This window comes from Bombina bombina, chromosome 6, assembly GCF_027579735.1.
Source record: "Bombina bombina isolate aBomBom1 chromosome 6, aBomBom1.pri, whole genome shotgun sequence".
Classification (NCBI taxonomy): domain Eukaryota; kingdom Metazoa; phylum Chordata; class Amphibia; order Anura; family Bombinatoridae; genus Bombina; species Bombina bombina.
This window is the reverse complement of record NC_069504.1, coordinates 671,502,940-671,528,781: the sequence shown is the minus strand read 5'-3', so window position 1 is coordinate 671,528,781 and position 25,842 is coordinate 671,502,940.

Below are 25,842 nucleotides of genomic sequence, written 5' to 3'. Positions count from 1 at the left end.
GATCTTTGTCAGTGATTGGTCTGGACAAGTCTCCCTCCCATGCTCTAAGTTGCCAAGGTCTGTCCCTGTTTGTGGACGAATGTAATAAGCTATAGTGGAATGAGATAAGTTTAGGGGTCCTGACAGGGAGTTGCCACAATTTCTCCCAAGCAGTCAGAGGTCTATTAGGGCCTTTAGGGAATCCCCAAGAGACCAGAAAGGCGTATAGTCTAGAGTACTCGAATTTAAGCCATATAGGGGGGTTTGGAATGACAGATCCTATATTGCTCGGGCCCACCAAAGTGTCTGAGGGATATAGCTGGGAGATTATTTTCAGATCCCAAACACCCCAGCGCTGTACATGCGTGTCCGGTAGGGCTGCAAGTAAGGCAGGCAAAGACTGGATAGGAGATGGGTGTGGGGCAACCTCTGGTAGGTTCCTGAGGTTGTGCCAAATTTTCAAGTTGTCTCTGATAATGACATTCTTTACTCCCAGCGTATCCAGCCGGTAGGTAGGAATCCATGGTAAATCGGCTAAACTCAGACCTGTAGGGAGATCATGGGCCTCTATGGTCTTCCATCCTTGCGGTTCACCTTTATCTGCCCAGGCTAAGATTTGAGAGAGCCTAGCGGCCTCATAGTATCCGCGAATACTAGGCATAGCTACGCCTCCTTGTTCATACTTTTTCTGAAGTATCTTTGCTGCTATACGAGGCTTAGATTTATCCCAGATATACTTTTGACCAAGAGATTGGAGCTTATCTATAAGGGCACTAGGAACATTGAGAGGTATGCAGCGAAAATAATACAGGATTTTAGGTAGGATCGTCATCTTAAAAGATGCTATGCGGCCCAGCCAAGAGATCTCTTTAAAGTTCCATGAGGTGGTGAGTTCGGCAACTTCTTTAATAATGTCTGAGTAGTTTATAGACAGTACTGTTCTCCGATCTGCACCAAGTTGAATCCCTAAGTGTCTGATGGTGGAGTGTGACCATTGAAAGGAGTATGAGGTTCGCAGAACATCTAGTTCGAAGGCAGGAAGACCAACAGGCAAAGCCTCGGTCTTTGAGACGTTGACCTTATAATAACTATGGGCACCAAATTTGGAAATAAGGTCAAGAAGGGCAGGTAGGGAGCCTAATGGGTTTGTGAGGAATAATGTCACGTCATCCGCGAACAATGCTATTTTTGCTGTTCGGCCGGAGAACTGCACTCCCCGTATTGTACGTGAGTTTCTAATGGCTTGGGCCAAAGGTTCAATGGCTAATGTGAAAATTAAGGGCGATAGGGGACACCCCTGCCTAGTACCGTTAGTGATATAAATTTCCGGAGAGGCAAAACCCAAGCCCTTAACAACCGCAGATGGGCAGGAGTATAAGGCGCGGATAGCTGTTATTACTTCGTCTGGCATGCCAAATTGGGCTAATGTGCACCATAAGTAATCCCATCTGACCCTGTCAAACGCTTTTTCTGCGTCTAAAGACAGGGCCAGCATGGGAATTTTTAGACGAGACGCCTCTGTGAGGATATTAAGCATTTTTCGAGAATTATCCGGTCCTTCTCTACCAAAGGTGAATCCAACCTGGTCTGAGTGTACTACCTTCGGGAGTAGGGTATTAAGGCGGTTGGCCCAAAGTTTGGCATAGAGTTTCACATCACCATTAATCAATGAGATTGGTCTGTAACTAGTACACTGTGTTGGGTCTTTATTTGGCTTGGGGATAGGTAGAATAATTGCCTGCAGGTATTCATTAGTAAACAGACCTGACTCCCGAGCCTCCAAAAAAACCTTGAGGAGGATCTTATTCAGATCAGATTTAAAGAGCTTATAGAAGGATGCCGGGTACCCATCAGGGCCCGGGGCTTTATTATTTTGGGTATGCTTGATAGCTAAGTTAATTTCGGTTAGAGAGAATGGGGCCTTAAGTGTTTCTTTATCTTCCTCTGATAGTGCGGGTAGATTAAGACCTTGTAAGAAATCTTTCACTTCTGGAATAGGGGATTCTTCACCAGCCATTGAAGGGTGGAGATGATACAAATCAGAATAGTAGGCCGCAAAGGTTTGTCCAATTTCTTTAGGCGAGGAGACCGATTTGGTCCCCTGTTTGAGTGATAGTATTCTAGCTGCCGCGGTTCTACCTCTCAGTTTGTGTGCTAAGAGCGTTGAGGCTTTATTACCCTGACAATATAGCAACTTTTTGAATCGAGTATGGGCTTCCTTTACCCTCTCTAGCTCCCTATCTGCTATTTGCGTTCTAAGAGTTTTGATTTTATCAGCTAGAGGGCTCGACGGGGAGGTCTTATTTTCTTGTTCAGTCCGTCGTAACTCTGTCATAAGAAGGCCCAAAGGGGCTTTCATCTGATGTCTAAGTTTTGCCTGTCTCCGAATACAGATCCCTCTCACATATGCTTTCAGGGCGGCCCAAACTGTTTGAGATGGCATACCCGGAGTTTCGTTTAGCTGTAAGAATTCTCTAATAGAGTTTTGGAGAGAAGTCCTAAAAGATTTATCTTGCAGGGCCTGCTTAGGTAGTTTCCAACTAGGCCTAGACATAATTGTTTGGTCAGTGGAGAGGGTAAACGTGAGAATATCATGGTCCGACCAAGCACAGACCTTTATATGCGACATTAAAACTCTGTCAAGTGTCCATGAATCCGTGAAAAAGTGGTCTAGTCTCGAGTAAGAGTGATGGGGTCTAGAGAAGTATGTGTAATCCCTGTCACTGTGGTGGTATGCCCTCCAAATGTCATATAGATTGTGCTGGATTATGTGCTGACGGAATCTGTTGGCAGTAGTTATAGTATATGTGTCAATTTCTTTCCCCCTCTGAACTTTCTTGTCGACTAAAGGGTCCCACACCATATTGAAATCACCCCCTAGAATCAGAGTTCCAGCCTTGTATTTTTCTATTTTAGACAGTACCTTTTTCAAGAATTTGGGTTGTGATTGGTTAGGGGCATATATATTTACCAATGTGAATAGAATACCGTTAAGCTTACAGGTGAGTAAGAGATATCTACCCTCAGAGTCTTTCTCCTCATAGATATGTTCATATTGCATGGTTTTATGTATGGCAATAGCTACCCCTCTAGATTTTTCAGAGTGGGAGGCTAGAATCACAGTGGGATAGTCTGGCGTTCTGTACGGGGCCTGGGAGGACGCCAGCCAATGTGTCTCTTGTAGGAAGATAATATGTATTTTGAGAGCCTTCATAGTGTTTGTAAGCATACTTCGTTTATCTTGTGAATTGAGACCCTTGGCATTTAATGTTGCAAAAGAGATATTATTGGGGATCAGCATTTTTGCAGGCTTAGGAAACTGGGAAGGTGAGAGAGAAAAAGATAGTGGAAAGAGAAATAGAGTTAAAGCACAAAACTTACCCCGCCCGAAGGTGCACACCCAGAGATGACTCCCGGTAATCTTAGATTAAGAAATTCTGGTCACTGTTCAGAAAGGTCTCAAGAGACCAAGTTCGAGAGAAAAAATAATTGTTACCTGAAATAGGAAGTACAGTTAGTCAGGGATTCTTTATATAGTATAGAAAGTACAATCTATATCGTCAGCATCAAACCAAGTCTACTCAGGCGTATTTGCTCGGGGTATAAGTGTATTCACAAGTATGATGACCCGTCGGATCATCAAATGGAGAAGCTTATCTAAGGATTAGACTAACTTCTCCTGTCCCCTTAGGAGGGGATATCACAAATATAATTTGCGTATATGAGGGGGGGGGCGGTACAAGTATATCAACCTGTATAAATAGATTGACTAGTCATGGGGGAGTGTGAACTACAGGATAACAATCATAACTTAAATTAACTAACATAGTAACAGGGGTCTACATTTAGTGCAATTAGTCTGTTGTATGTCATTTCCATATATGCAATTTCAGTTAGATCTAGTTCTAATTTAAAACAATTCTTATTATATGCCTAGTGAACAATATGCAGCATAGAATTCTAGGTGAATCTAGATGTAGTTTTAAGTGATTAAATAGAAGCACAGTTATATCCAGCCAGATTTGTGATAACACATGTATCATTTGAGGGAGTGAAAACAGAGCATCCTCCGTCCCTCAGAGGAATAGCAACTAAATTGTAGTTGGATCTAGATTTGGCTTTAATCAACTCTTATGATACGTCTAGTAAACCACTTTCGGCATAAACACATTGTAGAAGGGGAGATATTCACGACCCTCATCATCTAAAAAAGAAAAAGATGTTTAATGGGCAGGGGTAAGCCGCCACAGGGCAGGACCGCTGCTTCCCACAGGAAATCCCGCATCTCCTCCTCCACAACGTGAAAACAATTTCTACTACATGTCTGGCAAACAGTTTGCAGCTTAGAATTCTAGGTGGATCTAAACGTAGCTGTAAATGATACTTCCCTTATACCTGTGAAACAGTTTGCAACATAACCTATTTGAAGAAGGGGAGATAGTCCCGTTCCTGATCCTCTAAAAAAGAGATGTTTAATATATAGAGGCAAAACGCCTCAGGACGAATTTTCTGTTATCTACAGGGAATCTCGAATCTCCTCCTCTTCAACATGAGGTAGATATCTAAACAGAGATAAAGATACATCAAACAAAATTAACAATAACATATGTATCATTTAAGTGTACGCAAACATGGCATTTTCCATCCCCTAGAGGAACAGCAAATGCGCTTCAGCTGGATCTAGATTTGGCATTAATCAGCACTTATGATATGTCTATTAAATCGCTTACAGCATAAACAGATTGGAGAAGGGGAGATATTCGCGACCCTCATCGTCCGAAAAAGAAATGTTTAGTGGACAAAGGCAATACGCCTCAGGGCAGATTTTCCGTTTCCAACAGGAAATCACGAATCTCCTCCTCTACAACCTGAAACAGGCATCTAAACAGAAACATAGGTACATACAACAGGACTTATAATGACATATAAATCATTTGAAAAAAGTGCTATCATATCATTTTTTGTCAAGGATGTCCTCTTCTTGCCGGATAGGATGAAGACTTCGGAGCCTTTTCTGAACCTCTTCTTGCCGGATAGGATGAAGGCTTTGGACCGTCTTCTGGACAGATCGGTGATAGGGTAGGGAGATCTTCAGTTGCTTAGTGTTAGGTTTTCTAAGGGGGGTTTGGGTTAGATTAGGGGTATGTGGGTGGTGGGTTGTAATGTTGGGGGGGGTATTGTATGTTTTTTTAAAATGCAAAAGAGATGTTTACTTTGGGGCATGCCCCGCAAAAGGCCCTTTTAAGGGCTGGTAAGGTAAAAGAGCTGTTAACTTTTTATTTTAGAATAGGGTAGGGCATTTTTTTTTATTTTAGGGGGCTTTGTTATTTTTTTAGGGGGCTTAGAGTAGGTGTAATTAGTTTAAAATTCTTTTAATCTTTTTTTATTTTTTGTAATTTAGTGTTTGTTTTTTTGTAATTTAGTTTAGTTGATTTAATTGTAGATAATTGTAGGTAGTTTATTTAATTAATTTATTGATAGTGTAGTGTTAGGTTTAATTGTAACTTAGGTTAGGATTTATTTTACAGGTAATTTTGTAATTATTTTAACTATATAGCTATTAAATAGTTATTAATTATTTAAAAGCTATTGTACCTGGTTAAAATAAATACAAAGTTGCCTGTAAAATAAATATAAATCCTAAAATAGATACAATATAATTATTTGTTATATTTTAGCTATATTAGGATTTATTTTACAGGTAAGTATTTAGCTTTAAATAGGATTAATTTATTTAATAAGAAATCATTTATTTCATTAGATTTAAATTATATTTAACTTAAGGGGGTGTTAGGGTTAGACTTAGCTTTAGGGGTTAATACATTTATTAGAGTAGCGGCGAGGTCCGGTCGGCAGATTAGGGGTTAATACTTGAAGTTAGGTGTCGGCGATGTTAGGGAGGGCAGATTAGGGGTACATAGCTATAATGTAGGTTGCGGCGGTGTACGGAGCGGCAGATTAGGGGTTAATAATAAAATGCAGGGGTCAGCGATAGCGGGGGCGGCAGATTGGGGGTTAATAAGTGTAAGGTTAGGGGTGTTTTGACTCGGGGTACATGTTAGGGTGTTAGGTGCAGATTTAGGAAGTGTTTCCCCATAGGAAACAATGGGGCTGCGTTAGGAGCTGAACGCTGCTTTTTTGCAGGTGTTAGGTTTTTTTCAAGCTAAAACTGCCCCATTGTTTCCTATGGGGGAATCGTGCACAAGCACGTTTTTGAAGCTGGCCACGTCCATAAGCCACGCTGGTATTGAGAGTTGAAGTGGCGGTAAATTATGCTCTACGCTCCCTTTTTGGAGCCTAACGCAGCCCTTCAGAAAACTCTAAATACCATTGTTGTTTAAAAGGTGCGGGGGGGGGGGGGGAAAACATGCGTAGCTAACGCACCCCTTTGGCCGCAAAACTCTAAATCTAGCCATATGTAAAAAGGTTACCGATGGCAATTACACTTAGAGGGATAATCGGATAGTTAGTATTCTCAATATGTAGTGTCATTATTGGATATGGAAGCATCCGGTTTTTATATATTTCTATTTTATATATTTTTTATTTTTTATAAAAAATTATTTAGGTAGTATCCGGAGAATGTAAATGGCAGCAGTTATAAGTCACTGTGATTAACTTCTGTCGTATATAGATATTGATGATGAATGATATCACAATATTGAATATGTGTATTAATAAGAACTGTAAGAGGTATGGAATACAATGTGGTGTTATCTTATAGTTGAGAATGGTTTATATAAAACTATATAGCTTATGTCAATGTTGAATTTTTTTGCATAATAATGAAATATAACAAATGTCAACAATTTTAAAGTATAAATCATATGTACACGAAAGTCTCACCAAGGTTTTCCTTAACCAAAATATTCATATATGTATGCAGAATTGAGTAATAATCTACCCGATTAATTCTTAGTAAAGAGAAACAACAAAACTTAAAAGTAAAATATCTTCGGAACACTTGGGACTCAATGCCCTTTTCCAAAATGGAGGACAAGATACCAGATATCCGGTTTGTTAGAACATGAAGGTTTAAAAGGATATACGGACATGCGCACATCATTTCCTTGACAAAGCTTATATAGCGAAACGTATGTCGGAACTACTATCTTTACCTTTGCCCACACACCTGGAGGAGGAGCAACTCACACTGGTTATTAGAGTGGATGGTTTAGCGGTTAAGCTTCTGCTTTCCTACATACTTGCATCCAGTATTGGAATTTGCTTTTTGGAACAATAATAGATATTTGATGCTTTATTGACCTCTGTGTATGGTGTATTTAAGCATTTGTGACGCTTTTACATATGTTTTAATAAATGATTTTATACTACATTTTCGTGAGAGTAACTGTTTACCCACCAGTATAAAGTGGGTGTGCGCATTCCCCTGAGCTTGGTTATAGCTCTAACCCATGTGAGTAACCATTTGCAAACAAGTGTTTTTATCTCCTGAACAGTGTTACAGACTCACACTATGTTGCAATTTTTGTTTCTTTTTCTCTGAGAACATAATAAGAAACAACAGAAGGCCGGAGACTCCCAGAAAGAACATACATATCCTTTTATGAACTTTTACTTATTGTTACACGATCTTATGATTGTGTTATCACATTTATTTCACAAATATTAACAATCAGTCAAAAAGTTATGACTGAGATAAATGTATCTAAACCCAGAAAAATAGTCCCAAAAATAAAATGTATATCATACATAAAATGTATATCAAAAATAAAATGTATATCAAACATAAAATGTATATCAAACATAAAATGTATATCATACATAAAATGTATATCAAAAATAAAATGTATATCAAACATAAAATGTATATCAAACATAAAATGTATATCATACATAAAATGTATATCAAAAATAAAATGTATATCAAACAAAAAATGTATATCATACATAAAATGTATATCAAAAATAAAATGTATATCATACATAAAATGTATATCAAAAATAAAATGTATATCAAACATAAAATGTATATCAAAAATAAAATGTATATAAAAAATAAAATGTATATCAAACATAAAATGTATATAAAAAATAAAATGTATATAAAAAATAAAATGTATATCAAACATAAAATGTATATAAAAAATAAAATCAGAAATGATGAAATCGTCAGCCAACTTTTCAGAATCCTGTATGGTTGATATAAACAAGTGAAGCTAAAGTGAAAGTAAACAAAACATAGTGATGTACACTAAAAATATGGCATCCTGTTTGCAAGAAAGGGGAGTGGTTACCAAATCATTATAATAAAAATATGATACACCATGAAGCATGAATAAAACAGAAAGGCTATGCATCTTAGCGCCAATTGACCTTTAGTAAGCTTATAAATGGAAAAGGTTTTTACCAATGGATTGAATTGGGGGCCACCATCTTTTACAAATTCTGCATTGTCCAATACATTTAACGCTTTTATTAATTCCACTGTATGTTTTTAAAACTATGTGTTTACCATTCCAATTACATTATGGTCATGTGCCTAGCTGCTTTAAGTTTTTAAGATGATGGAATCTCCATGTGGTTTCTATTTCCCACCACTGACAAATATGAAATACATTCTTGCACATACAATGTCAAACAATCAATTGCAGCTGGGAGCCGATCTGTTATTCCAACCAAATCTCATTTAATCTTTGTTTTTTGGGCTGAGGTGATAGAGATTGGATACAAGCCGTTTTCTAGCTTGTGCTCTTTCTCATCGATTTTGTAGATTTTTTTAAGTATGGGGGATAAATGAACTGTTTATTTCACACACTGTGCTAGAATTAGTATAAGATTATCATGTACCACCAATTCAAAATATGTATGTTATTTTACACAGCTGTAACTTTATTATAATCCATGTAAATTGTATATTTCACTTCCATTTTTACAGAATTATGAATAAAATGTAAATTGTATTTAATAAAGATAACTTATAGGGACATAAAAAATATTTTTTGTTGCATGTAAAATTGGAACATTTTAAATATCATTTTTTTTTTAATTATTAGATTTATGGTCCTGTAATAAAAAAAAAAAACATTTGTATATAGCTATAAGGTACAGTAGAATGTTTGCTTATCACCCAGTGAGCAATGAGTCCTTAGGACCTGTTTTATACACAAGCTTCCATTTCCTGTTAGCTTAAAAATTAGTAAACAGATTTATTTTAACATCTTTTATCCAAAAACATATTTTAACATTTTTAAACAGTATTATTCCATATACATGATAGTGTGTGTGCAGTGTTTTAAACATATTTCAATAAAACTCCTAGTTTAAAAGTTATAAGAACTCCATTATTTGTCTTAGTTTAGCGCACCTTGAGCACCTTCGGCTAAGCGCAACTTCAGCTTTGTGCACCTTTGGCTTAGCTCTCATGCAAAAGCCAACATTACTTTTTCAGTTTGCTCCCCTAGAAGTCTCTTATGTGAGCGATTTAGCTTCTGCGTTATCCGACATCAAGATGTTAGTGCACACTAGACTTTCATTTAAACACATATATTATTTTCAACTTTTAATATGAGTGCAAAAATAAAAGTGCTATTGATTTAACTTGAACTGTGTTAGTTAATAGAGCACAATAGAGAACATTTTTAAAGCTTCATTCGTAAACTTGGCCTATGGCCCAACCAGTACTGCGCACAATAGAGCTAATATTTTTTAGCTTCACTTGTAATATCGGTCTGTGGACCAAGGCAAGCTAGCCTGGAGATTACATAATGGTTGAGGATTTGGAGACTGAGTGTTGTGTGCCTTAGTAACATTGTTGCATTCGGGTGGGTGGAGGAGTGTACTTACCATTTATACATCTGGGACAGGAAATCCAATTCCCCTTTGCTCCTGTGGATGACTGGAAGCTTCCCCTCCCTCCCCTTTGTTATTATGTACTTGGCCGACAATCATTATCCCTCATTGAGAGGATTCCTAAGTGTGCATGAGGGGGGTTTGTCAAGTCACCTCTGTAAGGCCTAGAATGATCATTTTGGGCTCCTCAGGACACGATATGCTGTGCCTCTTGTTGTTCCTGGTCCTACTGGTGTGGGATGGCTAGCTAGATATGCACCTTGGCTTAGCCAGTTGGTTTGGGCCCTGGTGGCTGGCTGTGTGGTTGAGTGACGGTCATTGCAGTAAGGGTGACGTTCTCAGGCTTGTAGCTTGGGGGTGCTCTTACTGGGTTGCGGTGGATCAATTACCTCCCTATTGTCATCCAAAGTGTTGTAATTAGTTAAGGTACGAGTTTAAACAGCATCTCAGTATAAAAGGTAATTTAATCTCTTATGACTAATATTTTACACATAAAAGATACCTATTAATATAAATTTTTAATATACTAAATACTAAAAAAAAATCATGTTAAAGTAATAATTTATAATTAATTACTATATAATTGTATGTTTAAAACCGTGAAGAAAAACATATTGGCTAAACACAGGAGTCTGACTTAACTGTAAACAAATTATATATGTGTGTGTCTATTGCTGCTGAGTCAATCACGGGTATGGATGGTAAAGCAACTCTAGTCTCTTACACCATCTTGGAAGCTTTTAGCCATGAAGCCAAATCTGGAACACTTCACAGCACAGTGAAAGAAGCCACCTCGCTGGACATTTTTAAACAAAAGACTCAAAACCTACCTGTGGAATATGATTGCTGTCAAAAAGGCAAGTGTGTGTGATTCTTTATCATTGTAAATAACTTTTTTTTTTATGGAACTACATTTTTTTTTTAGAATACTAATCTTTAATTACAAATAGAAATCTTTATTTTGGGATTGCACTTTTGTTTTTTGGAAATAAAATAAAAAAAAATTCTTTTGAATTCTTTTTTTTTTTTTTTTTTTTTTTTTGGAATTGCACTTCCAGTATGTGTCAAAATACTGTCAGAAATAAATCTAGCTCCCATTTTGCTAATGCACTTGTGATGCCACAGCATTTACTTCAGTAGTTTGCCTGGGGAGTAGCTGTTTGCTTTCAATTAAATGTGGAGAAATGGCTGACAACCCTTCACATCAAGAGCGCGATCCGATATGTAGCATAGTTTGCGGCGCAAGCGAGGGAACCCCCGCCACCCGCAGTTTCAGCTCGCAACTCAAGCTATCCTATATACGGCGCCGTCACATGCTAAAGTGCCGTAAGTCGGATAAACCAGCGATGTCCAGAAATCTGCGTAAGTACAAATTTCTGGAGTCGCCAGTGACTTACGGCACTTTAGAAACTGCCGGCGCCTACAAAACCTGACTAAAGTTATTAAATCACCCGCACTGTCTAACACGCCTCCCAAACATAGCCCGACACGTCTAACCCTCTATCCGCTATCCCCCCTCACTCTCCTAATGATAAAAAAATTATTAACCCCTAAACCGCCGCTCCCGGACCTCGCCGCCACCTAATAAAGTTATTAACCCCTAAACCGCCGCTCCCGGACCCCACGGCCAGCTATATTAAATCTATAACCCCCTAATGTGAGCCCTTACCCCGCCGCCATCTACCTTACCTACCCCTAAAGTGAGCCCCTACCCCGCCGCCATCTATTTTAAAATTATTAACCCCTAATTTAATCCCCCTACCCCGCCGCCACCTATATTAAATTATTTACCCCCTAATCTAATCCCCTACACTGCCGCCACCTATATTAAATTAATTAACCCCTAATCTAATCCCCCTACCCCGCCGCCAGCTATATTAAATTATTTAACCCCTAAAATACTAAACTATCCCTACCACTAAACCTAAGTCTAACCCTACAAATAGCCCTGAAAAGGGCTTTTTGCGTGGCATTACCCCAAAGTAAACTGCTCTATTGCCAGCCCTTAAAAGGGCTTTTTGTGGGGCATGCCCCAAAGAAAACTGCTCTTTTACCAACCCTTAAAAGGGCTTTTGGCGGGGCTTTGTCACAAAGTAAACTGCTCTTTTGCATCTAATCTAAATCCCCCTACACCGCCGCCATCTATAATAAATGTATTAACCCCTAATCTAATCCCCCTACACCGCTGCCAGCTATATTAACTATATTAACCCTAATTATATTAGGGTTAATATAGTTAATATCGTTATTATATTATATATATATATTAAGTATAATAACCCTATCTAACTCTAACATCCCTAACTAAACTCTTATTAAAATAAAGCTTATATTAATATTATTAATTAAAATATTCCTATTTAAATCTAAATACTTACCTATAAAATAAACCCTAAGATAGTTACAATGTAATTAATAATTACATTGTAGCTATTTTAGGGTTTATATTTATTTTACAGGTAACTTGGTATTTATTTTAACTAGGTACAATATCTATTAAATAGTTAATAACTATTTAATAGCTACCTAGTTAAAATAATTACCAATTTACCTGTAAAATAAATCCTAACCTAAGTTACAAATACACCTACACTATCAATAAATTAAATAAACTACAAATATCTAAACTAAAATACAATTAAATAATCTAAACTAAATTACACAAAAAACAAACACTAAATTACAAAAAATAAAAAAGATTACAAGATTTTTAAGCTAATTACACCTATTCTAAGCCCCCTAATAAAATAATAAATCCCCCCAAAATAAAAAAAATTCCCTGCCCTATTCTAAATTAAAAAAGTTAGCTCTTTTACCTTACCAGCCCTTAAAAGGGCCTTTTGCGGGGCATGCCCCCAAAGAAAACTGCTCTTTTGCCTGAAAAAAAAAACACAATACCACCCCCCAACATTACAACCCACCACCATGATAGGATTATATCAGCCAATCGGAATTAAGGTAGAAAAATCTGATTGGTTGATTGAATCAGCCAATCAGATTCAAGTTCAATCCGATTGGCTGAACCAATCAGCCAATCAGATTGAACTTGAATCTGATTGGCTGATTCAATCAGCCAATCAGATTTTTCTACCTTAATTCCGATTGGCTGATAGAATCCTATCAGCCAATCGGAATTCGATGGACGCCATCTTGGATGACGTCATTTAAAGGAACCTCATTTGTCGGGAAGTCGTCGTGCCGGATGGATGCTCCGCGGCGGAGGAGCAAAGAAAGAAGATTGAAGATGCCGCTTTGCTTGAAGACATCACTGGATGGAAGAAGACTCTCTGCCGCTTGCTTGAAGACATCGCCGGATGGAAGAAGACTTCACTGCAGCTTGCTTGAAGACATCGCCCGGATTGGATGAAGAGTTCTGCCCGGCGGGGTGAATACAATGTAGGGAGATCTTCAGGGGGGTAGTGTTAGGTTTATTTAAGGGGGGTTTGGGTTAGATTAGGGGTATGTGGGTGGTGGGTTGTAATGTTGGGGGTGGTATTGTGTTTTTTTTCAGGCAAAAGAGCAGTTTTCTTTGGGTCATGCCCCGCAAAAGGCCCTTTTAAGGGCTGGTAAGGTAAAAGAGCTAACTTTTTTTAATTTAGAATAGGTCAGGGAATTTTTTTTATTTTGGGGGGCTTAGAATAGGTGTAATTAGCTTAAAAATCTTGTAATCTATTTTTTATTTTTTGTAATTTAGTTCAGTTTATTTAATTGTATTTTAGTTAGATATTTGTAGTTTATTTAATTTATTGATAGTGTAGGTGTATTTGTAACTTAGGTTAGGATTTATTTTACAGGTAAAATGGTAATTATTTTAACTAGGTAGCTATTAAATAGTTATTAACTATTTAATAGCTATTGTACCTAGTTAAAATAAATACCAAGTTGCCTGTAAAATAAATATAAAGCCTAAAATAGCTACAATGTAATTATTAATTATATTGTAGCTATCTTAGGGTTTATTTTATAGATAAGTATTTAGATTTAAATAGGAATATTTTAATTAATAATATTAATATTAGATTTATTTTAATAAGAATTTAGTTAGGGATGTTAGAGTTAGATAGGGTTATTATACTTAATATATATATATAATATAATAACTATATTAACTATATTAACCCTAATATAATTAGGGTTAATATATATAATATAATAACTATATTAACTATATTAACCCTAATATAATTAGGGTTAATATAGTTAATATAGCTGGCGGCGGTGTAGGGGATTAGATTAGGGGTTAATGTATTTAATATAGCTGGCGGCGTTATAGGGGGATTAGATTAGGGGTTAAAACATTTATTATAGGTGGCGGTGGTGTAGGGGGATTTAGATTGTAGGCAAAAGAGCTGTTTACTTTGTGACAAAGCCCCGCCAAAAGCCCTTTTAAGGGCTGGTAAAAGAGCTGAATTCTTTGGGGCATGCCCTGCAAAAAGCCCTTTTAAGGGCTGGCAATAGAGCAGTTTACTTTGGGGTAATGTCATGCAAAAAGCCTTTTTCAGGGCTATTTGTAGGGTTAGACTTAGGTTTAGTGGTAGGGATAGTTTAGTAATTTGGGGGTTAAATAATTTAATATAGGTGGCGGCGGGGTAGGGGGATTAGATTAGGGGTTAATGTATTTAATATAGCTGGCGCGGTGTAGGGGGATTAAATTAGGGGTTAATAATTTTAAAATAGATGGCGGCAGTGTAAGGGGCTCACTTTAGGGGGTAGTTTAATGTAGTTGACGGCGGGGTAAGAGCTCACATTAGGGGGTTATACTTTTATTGTAGGTGGTGGCAGGGGTCCAGGAGCGGCGGTTTAGGGGTTAATAACTTTATTAGGGATTGCGGCGGGGGATCGCGGTTGACAGGTAGATAGACATTGTGCATACGTTAGGTGTTAGGTTTATTTTGTAGATAGTTTAGGGAGTTACGGGGCTCCAATAGACAGCGTAAAGCTTACTACGGCTGCTTTTTGTGGCGAGGTGAAAATGGATAAGATTTCTCCATTTTCGCCACGTAAGTCCTTACGCTGTATATTGGATACCAAACTGCGCTGGTTTGGTATACCTGCCTATGGCCCAAAAAACTACAGGCGACGGCAGAAATATACGGGCATAACTTCTAGGATACCAAACCAGCGCAAATTTCAGCGTCGCCGGCATTTGCGGGCGACGCTGCATATCGGATCAGGCCCCAACATCTCAGGTAAACTTTTTATCATGTAACATACAACATGGCTTAACATGCAGAAGTGATTATTCTCACATGCATCAACACTATACAGAGGGATACTGATTTTGATGTTTTATTTACAATTTTATGGTAACAGCAAAAAACTCACTGTAGCATGTGGTCTTCTTTCAGAGTATGTTTTTATGTTTTACCATACAACATGCTTTAACATGCCCAAAGTGCTTTGTCTGCCTTGTTTTATACAATGATGTACTAAGGAATATTGGTTTTAATGATTTCATCACAACTTTTATAATAGCAGCTTTTCTTCTCCACATTTAAATGAAAGCAAAAGAGCAGCTACTTCTCAGGCAAACTAATGAAGTGAATTATGGGACATCACAAGTCCTTTAGCTAAATGGGAACTAGATTTATTTTTGACACGTACTGGAAGTGTAATTAAAAAAAAAAGGAATTGTAGTTCCAAAAGAAAAAATTGTATTGTATTTCCAAAAAAACAAAAGTCAAATTTCAAAAAAGAAGATTGTACTTCAAAAAAATAATTGTATTTATAATTAAATATTTGTATTAAAAAAAAATTGTATTTGAAATTTAGATTTGTATTTGTATGTCACAATGAGAAAGAATCACGCACGCTTGCCCTTTTGACAGCAATCTTATTCCATAGGTTACACAAGCCTTTTAGGAATAAAAATGGTAACATCTAACACACTTATGTAAATGTACCTTGTGTAAAACGCTTGGAGCCCAACCTGGAGAAAAACGCTATATAAGTTATTATTATTATTATTATTATTTTATTAGAGATGCTAGAAACATACTTCAGAGCTCCTAACCATTTTGCATATTACAGGATTGTCAGGGGCTGATATTTAAAACCTCACTGCTCTGGCGAGATATTCAATAAGTCTCTTAAAAAAAAAAATAGAAACTAATTTTTTATCTTGAAAATTGTTTATTACAATACAAGGTCTAAAAAAAATCCCAAAGATTTTTTGTGATTTCTCTCCATGCTGGTGCCATTTTCAATATCAGGCCCCGCGTTTCTACTTGCAACTTTCCTTTCAATGCAAATGTACAAGTTACTAAAATGAAACTCCAGACTGCACAGATTCACCCACGGATTGCCGAACCCATAAATGGCATAACAAACCCCACCCATGGTATGTCAATGACTCCACTTGTCCAGCTGTGGCTCCACCGACATGACTCCCTTACACAGCATAAGCCTCCTAGTCTAGGAAAGCATTAGGTATTGTTGCAAATGCTGCTTCAATGTTTCTGGATGTTGAATGCGGAAGTTGACAGCTGTTGAAATTTTCATTCTTGTTGAAAAACAGAAACGGAAAGTATGGAAACTTGAAGTTGTTGAATGTTAAATGAAAATGGGGGAAGGTGGCACCTGTTGAGATTTTCTTGTTATTGAAAAACAGAATGCTAAAGTATGTTAGCAGTGTTCAAAATGGAAGCCAATTTTACTTTATGCTATCTGAAAAAAATGTAACGCTTTAGTGCTCATAGTTAACACAGCCACTGGGCCTATATGTAAGTCTTTAGGCCTAGATTACAAGTGGGGGTCAAAAATACTGGCACAATTGTACATTAACATTGCTTGAATGCAATCAATAGTATTTCTGCGCTCATATTACAAGTCCAATGTTATTTTTTACCGCTCGAGTTATAGTTTAGGGTGCATTTTCATCTGAATGTCAGATAGTGGGGGTGCACTAAATTCTTCACATAATAAACTTGGGGTGCACAGTAAAATTAATATTATATATCGCTGGAGGGCTGAGCCAATGTCACGCAAATAATGGAGTTCTTTATGTAGTTATGTTCAATATTATTATTAATAATAATAGTTTACTTCAGGTCTTTAAAAGGTACTAAGTTTTTCAGTGGTCATGTTAAAATGCTTTAGTTAAAATGTTTAACCATCAGCTTGTAACACCAGATTCCGTACGTTATTCATTGTGTGGGGTTGCACAACAGATAACGCACCCCACGCTATCAATTGATGTGTGTTGCTTGTAATCTAGCCCTTTAAGTGTCGTTTTTCATGAGTGGTCGGAAATCAAAAAAAAAGCAGGCTACATATCTCTCACAGCTGTCCCTAGTGTACAGAGAAAGCACTTTTGTGTGATATTTTTTTTTATCATTATCTGTATTACAAACCTATTAGAAATATGTTTGGACTGGCTTGTACAGGTACACAAAATTAGACACAGTCCATACTGCACAGATACATACACCTATGGCTTATGCAGCTGTAGGCATGCCCCCCCAAAAAATAAATAAAAAATAAATAAATAATAATGTGTTATTAGTGTACAAGGAGGAAAGAGCCTCCACATATAATTATGAGGACACATACATGCTGACATAATAAAATGAGCACACAAGCAGTTAATTATGATTTTTTGCCCATATCATGAACATTAAAATAGACCTTGCTTCATATCCATAACTAGTTAAACAAAGTGCACATTTTGTGAATTATCCTGCGGGACAGATTACTCACTGGATGATAAAGAAAACACCTACTACTAAACTGGTGGCAAATCACACACCCCATGGGCATAAAAACATAATCTATTATTTCAGCACAGCAGCTTCTGTTTGGGGGGGGCGGGATGTTAATTCAGTTTTAAATGTTTTCTTTTTTTTATAGATGCAACAAAGTCTCTTTAATGGTGTAATGGAAAGTATATGGTCTATCCATAAACATTTTCATAAAATCATTATGTAGCATGTAGAGTTGTCAACTGTTTTCTGCAAAATTACTGGAGAACCCAAGGTGATCTGGTGAGATAGAGGTCAGTGGGGTCATTATCAGACCTCAAATCTGAACTTATTGTCTACAGCTCCTGTTTCTAGACTACATCAGTTAAAGGTATATTAAAGTTGTGAGATTGTTACTTTATCAGCTCACTTATAACTGTCCCAAACTGGCCTGAGCAGAGGTGATTGGAAAAGGAGAACATGCGTTTAAACCTATGGAAACCTAGGATACAGAAGAGAGGCATCAATTAGCTTATAGAAACTAAGGCCTAGATTTGGAGTTTGGCGGTAAAAGGGCTGTTAACGCTCCGCGGGCTTTTTTCTGGACGCACCATAAAATTAACTCTGGTATCGAGAGTTCAAACAAATGCTGCGTTAGGCTCCAAAAAAGGAGCGTAGAGCATTTTTACCGCAAATGCAACTCTCGATACCAGCGGTGCTTACGGACGCGGCCAGCCTCAAAAACGTGCTCGTGCACGATTCCCCCATAGGAAACAATGGGACTGTTTGAGCTGAAAAAAAACCTAACACCTGCAAAAAAGCAGCGTTCAGCTCCTAACGCAGCCCCATTGTTTCCTATGGGGAAACACTTCCTACGTCTGCACCTAACACTCTAACATGTACCCCGAGTCTAAACACCCCTAACCTTACACTTATTAACCCCTAATCTGCTGCCCGCGCTATCGCTGACACCTGCATATTTTTTTTAACCCCTAATCTGCCGCTCCGTAAACCGCCGCAACCTACGTTATCCCTATGTACCCCTAATCTGCTGCCCTAACATCGCCGACCCCTATATTATATTTATTAACCCCTAATCTGCCCCCCTCAACGTCGCCGACACCTACCTTCAATTATTAACCCCTAATCTTCCGAGCGGAGCTCACCGCTATTCTAATAAATGTATTAACCCCTAACGCTAAGTCTAACCCTAACACTAACACCCCCATAACTTAAATATAATTTACATCTAACGAAATTAATTAACTCTTATTAAATAAATGATTCCTATTTAAAGCTAAATACTTACCTGTAAAATAAATCCTAATATAGCTACAATATATATTATAATTACATTGTAGCTATTTTAGGATTAATATTTATTTTACAGGCAACTTTGTAATTATTTTAACTAGGTACAATAGCTATTAAATAGTTAAGAACTATTTAATAGTTACCTAGTTAAAATAATAACAAATTTACCTGTAAAATAAATCCTAACCTAAGATATAATTAAACCTAACACTACCCTATCAATAAAATAATTAAATAAACTACCTACAATTACCTACAATTAACCTAACACTACACTATCAATAAATTAATTAAACACAATTGCTACAAATAAATACAATTAAATAAACTAGCTAAAGTACAAAAAATAAAAAATAACTAAGTTACAAAAAATAAAAAAATATTTACAAACATAAGAAAAATATTACAACAATTTTAAACTAATTACACCTACTCTAAGCCCCCTAATAAAATAACAAAGCCCCCCAAAATAAAAAATTCCCTACCCTATTCTAAATTAAAAAAGTTACAAGCTCTTTTACCTTACCAGCCCTGAACAGGGCCCTTTGCGGGGCATGCCCCAAGAATTTCAGCTCTTTTGCCTGTAAAAGAATAAATACAATACCCCCCCCCCCAACATTACAACCCACCACCCACATACCCCTAATCTAACCCAAACCCCCCTTAAATAAACCTAACACTAAGCCCCTGAAGATCTTCCTACCTTGTCTTCACCATACCAGGTTCACCGATCCGTCCTGGCTCCAACATCTTCATCCAACCCAAGCGGGGGTTGGCGATCCATCATCCGGTGCTGAAGAGGTCCAGAAGAGGCTCCAAAGTCTTCCTCCTATCCGGCAAGAAGAGGACATCCGGACCGGCAAACATCTTCTCCAAGCGGCATCTTCGATCTTCTTCCATCCGGTGCGGAGCGGGTCCATCTTGAAGCAGGCGACGCGGATCCATCCTCTTCTTCCGTTGTCTCCCGACTAATGACGGTTCCTTTAAGGGACGTCATCCAAGATGGTGTCCCTCGAATTCCGATTGGCTGATAGGATTCTATCAGCCAATCGGAATTAAGGTAGGAATTTTCTGATTGGCTGATGGAATCAGCCAATCAGAATCAAGTTCAATCCTATTGGCTGATCCAATCAGCCAATCAGATTGAGCTCGCATTCTATTGGCTGATCGGAACAGCCAATAGAATGCGAGCTCAATCTGATTGGCTGATTGGATCAGCCAATCGGATTGAACTTGATTCTGATTGGCTGATTCCATCAGCCAATCAGAAAATTCCTACCTTAATTCCGATTGGCTGATAGAATCCTATCAGCCAATCGGAATTCGAGGGACGCCATCTTGGATGACGTCCCTTAAAGGAACCGTCATTAGTCGGGAGACAACGGAAGAAGAGGATGGATCCGCGTCGCCTGCTTCAAGATGGACCCGCTCCGCACCGGATGGAAGAAGATCGAAGATGCCGCTTGGAGAAGATGTTTGCCGGTCCGGATGTCCTCTTCTTGCCAGATAGGAGGAAGACTTTGGAGCCTCTTCTGGACCTCTTCAGCACCGGATGATGGATCGCCAACCCCCGCTTGGGTTGGATGAAGATGTTGGAGCCAGGACGGATCGGTGAACCTGGTATGGTGAAGACAAGGTAGGAAGATCTTCAGGGGCTTAGTGTTAGGTTTATTTAAGGGGGGTTTGGGTTAGATTAGGGGTATGTGGGTGGTGGTTTGTAATGTTGGGGGGGGGGGTATTGTATTTATTCTTTTACAGGCAAAAGAGCTGAAATTCTTGGGGCATGCCCCGCAAAGGGCCCTGTTCAGGGCTGGTAAGGTAAAAGAGCTTGTAACTTTTTTAATTTAGAATAGGGTAGGGAATTTTTTATTTTGGGGGGCTTTGTTATTTTATTAGGGGGCTTAGAGTAGGTGTAATTAGTTTAAAATTGTTGTAATATTTTTCTTATGTTTGTAAATATTTTTTTATTTTTTGTAACTTAGTTCTTTTTTATTTTTTGTACTTTAGCTAGTTTATTTAATTGTATTTATTTGTAGCAATTGTGTTTAATTAATTTATTGATAGTGTAGTGTTAGGTTAATTGTAGGTAATTGTAGGTAGTTTATTTAATTATTTTATTGATAGGGTAGTGTTAGGTTTAATTATATCTTAGGTTAGGATTTATTTTACAGGTAAATTTGTTATTATTTTAACTAGGTAGCTATTAAATAGTTCTTAACTATTTAATAGCTATTGTACCTAGTTAAAATAAATACCAAGTTGCCTGTAAAATTAATATTAATCCTAAAATAGCTATAATATAATTATAATTTATATTGTAGCTATATTAGGATTTATTTTACAGGTAAGTATTTAGCTTTAAATAGGAATCATTTATTTAATAAGAGTTAATTAATTTCGTTAGATGTAAATTATATTTAAGTTAGGGGGGTGTTAGTGTTAGGGTTAGACTTAGCTTTAGTGGTTAATCAATTTATTAGAATAGCGGTGAGCTCCGGTCGTCAGATTAGGGGTTAATAATTGAAGGTAGGTGTCGGCGATGTTAGGGAGGGCAGATTAGGGGTTAATACTATTTATGATAGGGTTAGTGAGGCGGGTTAGGGGTTAATAACTTTATTATAGTAGCGCTCAGGTCCGCTCGGCAGATTAGGGGTTAATAAGTGTAGGCAGGTGTCGGCGACGTTGAGGGGGGCAGATTAGGGGTTAATAAATATAATATAGGGGTCGGCGGTGTTAGGGGCAGCAGATTAGGGGTACATAAGGATAACGTAGGTGGTGGCGCTTTGCGGTCGGAAGATTAGAGGTTAATTATTTTAAGTAGCTGGCGGCGACGTTGTGGGGGGCAGGTTAGGGGTTAATAAATATAATACAGGGGTCGGCGGTGTTGTGGGCAGCAGATTAGGGGTACATAAGTATAACGTAGGTGGCGGTCGGCAGATTAGGGGTTAAAAATTGTAATCGAGTGGCGGCCATGTGGGGGGACCTAGGTAGTTTATGGGTGTTAGTGTACTTTAGGGTACAGTAGTTAAGAGCTTTATGAACCGGCGTTAGCCAGAAAGCTCTTAACTCCTGCTATTTTTAGGCGGCTGGAATTTTGTCGTTAGAGCTCTAACGCTCACTTCAGAAACGACTCTAAATACCGGCGTTAGAAAGATCCCATTGAAAAGATAGGATACGCAAATGGCGTAGGGGGATCTGCGGTATGGAAAAGTCGCGGCTGAAAAGTGAGCGTTAGACCCTTTAATCACTGACTCCAAATACCAGCGGGCGGCCAAAACCAGCGTTAGGAGCCTCTAACGCTGGTTTTGACGGCTACCGCCGAACTCCAAATCTAGGCCTAAAACTTTACACTTCTTTGTTTACTATTTAAACAACTAATATTTTTTTTAAAAATACACCTGCATATTATTCTTAGTCTAAGCTTTACTTTGGATACATCATTATATGTAGTATGTATTTGGTATTTAACCCCTTAAGGACCAGGCATTTCAGACAAAAACTTCACCAAAAGACCAGAGCATTTTTGCCATCACTACATTTAAACAGAAATAGAGCCTTTTTTTTATATTTACCCATCAAAACTATATATATTTTTTTAGTAGACAACCCAGTATTGTACTTGTATAAGTATTGATCTAGGCCCATTTTGGTATATTTCATGCCACTATTTCATCGCCAAATGCGACAAAATAAAAAAAAATTGTTAACTTTTTCACAATGTTAGGTTTCTCACTGATAATATTTACAAATAGCTTGTGCAATCATGGCACAAATTGTTGTAAATGCTTCTCTGGGATCGCCTTTGTTCAAAAATAGCAGACATACAGTATATGGCTTTGATTTTTTTCTTGGTAATAAGAAGGCCACTAAATGCAGCTGTGCACCACACTTGTATTATACCCAGCATTGAAGGCGTTAATTAGGTAGCTTGTAGGGCTAATTTTAGCTTTAGTGTATAGATTTCCCTCCCACCTGACACATCCCACCCCCTGATCCCTCCCTAATCCCTCTCAAACAGCTCTCTTCCCTCCCCCACCCCACAATGGTCACCCCCATCATAACTTATAGTACTGGAAGAAAGTCTGCCAGTACTAAAATAATATATATATATGGGGCATGCAGAAATAGCACAATCTCTCTATTTTTAGCGAGATTGCGGCAGAGAGAGGCCCAGTTTACGGCGCTGGTCGTTAAGGGGTTAAAGGGACATTTCAGTCAAAATTTAAATGCACATAGATTAATTACATCTTTGAATAGAAACATATTTGCAATATACATGTATTAGCAAAAATGCTTCTAGTAAAAGTTATCACTGTTTTAGTGTCAACATTTTTCTCTGCACGTGAAGCATAGCTAGATATTCTCAGTGTACCAGAATTTGCGATTTTCCTCCATCATACAAAAATGATACAATACTACAATAATAAATCCCTAAAAACTGCAACAGTAAACCAGCAAAAAAAAAAAAACGAGGAGGGGGGCTGCTGATTTAATATAAATAATGAAACGTCATAGAAGAATCCAAGACTTTAACTAAAAACTATCTGCTTCTGGCAGCTTAGCATTTAAAACTCACTGCCACAACTCCTCCTCACTGTCTTGCATCCCAGAACACAACTTGTTTCCAGCAATAATTTATTAATCTCTAAAGGAGTGTCAGAGCTTTGTAAAATATATGGTCCATGTGCAGACCAGATGGGGGAATAGTGCATTTGTCAAAGTCCACCAGCCCAAGTTACATTCATTTCCACTTTGGCAATGTCATCAGGTGGATGCCTTTGCGATGAAGTGTGTCTGCTGCAACCTTCTCTGTTGACGCAACTAGTTGTACAGGTGTTTCCTCTAAAGCGCTGTCTGTTTCCCATAACATTAAGACAGAGTTATGCAGGGCTGACAGCAAGAGAGCTTGCATCATGTTTTTTATTACAGAACAAAAATGTACGCTGATTGATTTGCTATGCTATATATACATCAAGAAGCAGCGTACATTTATTGGCTCCTAATCACTAACTATATTATTCCAATGTGTCTGTCATGCATTAAGCTGATGATTGAAGCTTCATCTGCATAGCACATGCCACATGTTATCTACAGATATATCATTACCCATGATGCACTTTTAAGTTAATGGTTCCGTATGCCCTAGATCCTACAGAATTTCTGAATGCAGAGAATTTAAAGGGACATACAGGTGCAATAATAAAATGCTGTAATGCATTAGATACATTTTCCAATTGCACCATTGCCTCTTTTTACCTATGTGCGTATACCCTGCAAGCTGGTTAAACATATGCACTAATGGTCAGAAGCTCAACACAGTCATGCAGCTACAAGAGGTGGAACATATGTAGCCTCCAATCATCAGCTGTGTTCATCTCAGAACTGTAAGTCTGCTACCATTTTATAGCTGACTTTTACCTGTTAATAGGAGATTAAACACATTGGAATATGTAAGTACAAATTCATTAAAGGGATATTAAACACTTTGTGATGGTAATATAAAATGATAAATCGTATATATAAAGTGGGGCATATTTATCAAGGTCTGGCTGATCAGGTCCGCCAGACCTCGCTGAATACGGCGAGCAATACGCTCGCTGTATTCAGCATTGCACCAGCAGCTCACAAGAGCTGCTGGTGCAACGCCGCCCCCTGCAGACTCGCGGCCAATGGGCCTCCAGCAGGGGGTCGTCAATCAACCCGATCGTACTCGATCGGGTTGTATTGTGGCGATGTGTGTCCGTCTGCTCAGAGCAGGCGGACAGGTTATGGAGCAGCGGTCTTTGTGACCGCTGCTTCATAATTGCTGTTTCTGGCGAGTCTGAAGACTCGCCAGAAATAGGGGCTATCAAGCTCCATACGGAGCTTGTTAAATAGAGCCCAGTATCTCACAAAAGTGAGTACACCCCTCACATTTTTGTAAATATTTTATTGTATCTTTTCATGTGACAACACTGAAGAAATGACACTTTGCTACAATGTAAAGTAGTGAGTGTACAGCATTTATAACAGTGTAAATTTGCTGTCCTCTCCAAATAACTCAACATACAGCCATTAATGTTGAAACCGCTGGCAACAAAAGTGAGTACACCCCTAAGTGGAAATGTCCAAATTGGGCTCAAAGTGTGAATATTTTGTGTGACCACCATTATTTTCCAGCACTGCCTTAACCCTCTTGGCCATGGAGTTCACCAGAGCTTGACAGATTGCCACTGGAGTCCTCCTCCACTACGACATCACAGAGTTGGTGGATGTTAGGGACCTTGCACTCCCCACCTTCCATTTGAGGATGCCCTACAGATGCTCAATAGGATTTATGTCTAGAGACATGCTTGGCCAGTCCATCACCTTTACCCTCAGCTTCTTTAGCAAGGCAGTGGTCGTCTTGGAGGTGTGTTTGGGATTGTTATCATGTTGGAATACTGCCCTGTGGTCCAGTCTCCGAAGGGAGGGGATCATGCTCTGCTTCAGTATGTCACAGTACATGTTGGCATTCATGGTTCCCTCAATAAACTAAAGCTCCCCAGTGCCAGCAGTATTCATGCAGGCCCAGACCATGACACTCCCACCACCATGCTTGACTGTAGGCAAGACACACTTGTCTTTGTACTCCTCACCTGGTTGCCGCCACACACGCTTGACACCATCTGAAACAAATAAATTTATCTTGGTCTCATGGGACCACAGGACATGGTTCCAGTTATCCATGTCCTTAGTCTGCTTCTGTTCAGCAAACTGTTTGCGGGCTTTCTTGTGCATCATCTTTAGAAGAGGCTTCCTTCTGGGACAACAGCCATGCAGACCAATTTAATGCAGTGTGCGACGTATGGTATGAGCATCTACAGGCTGACCCCCCCACCCCTTCAACCTCTGCAGCAATGCTGGCAGACTTCAAACATCTATTGCCCAAAGATAACCTCTGGATATGATGCTGAGCACGTGCACTCAACCTCTTTGGTCGACCATGGTGAGGCCTGTTCTGAGTTGAACCTATCCTGTGAAACCGCTGTATGGTCTTGCCCACCGTGCTGCAGCTCAGTTTCAGGGTCTTGGCAAT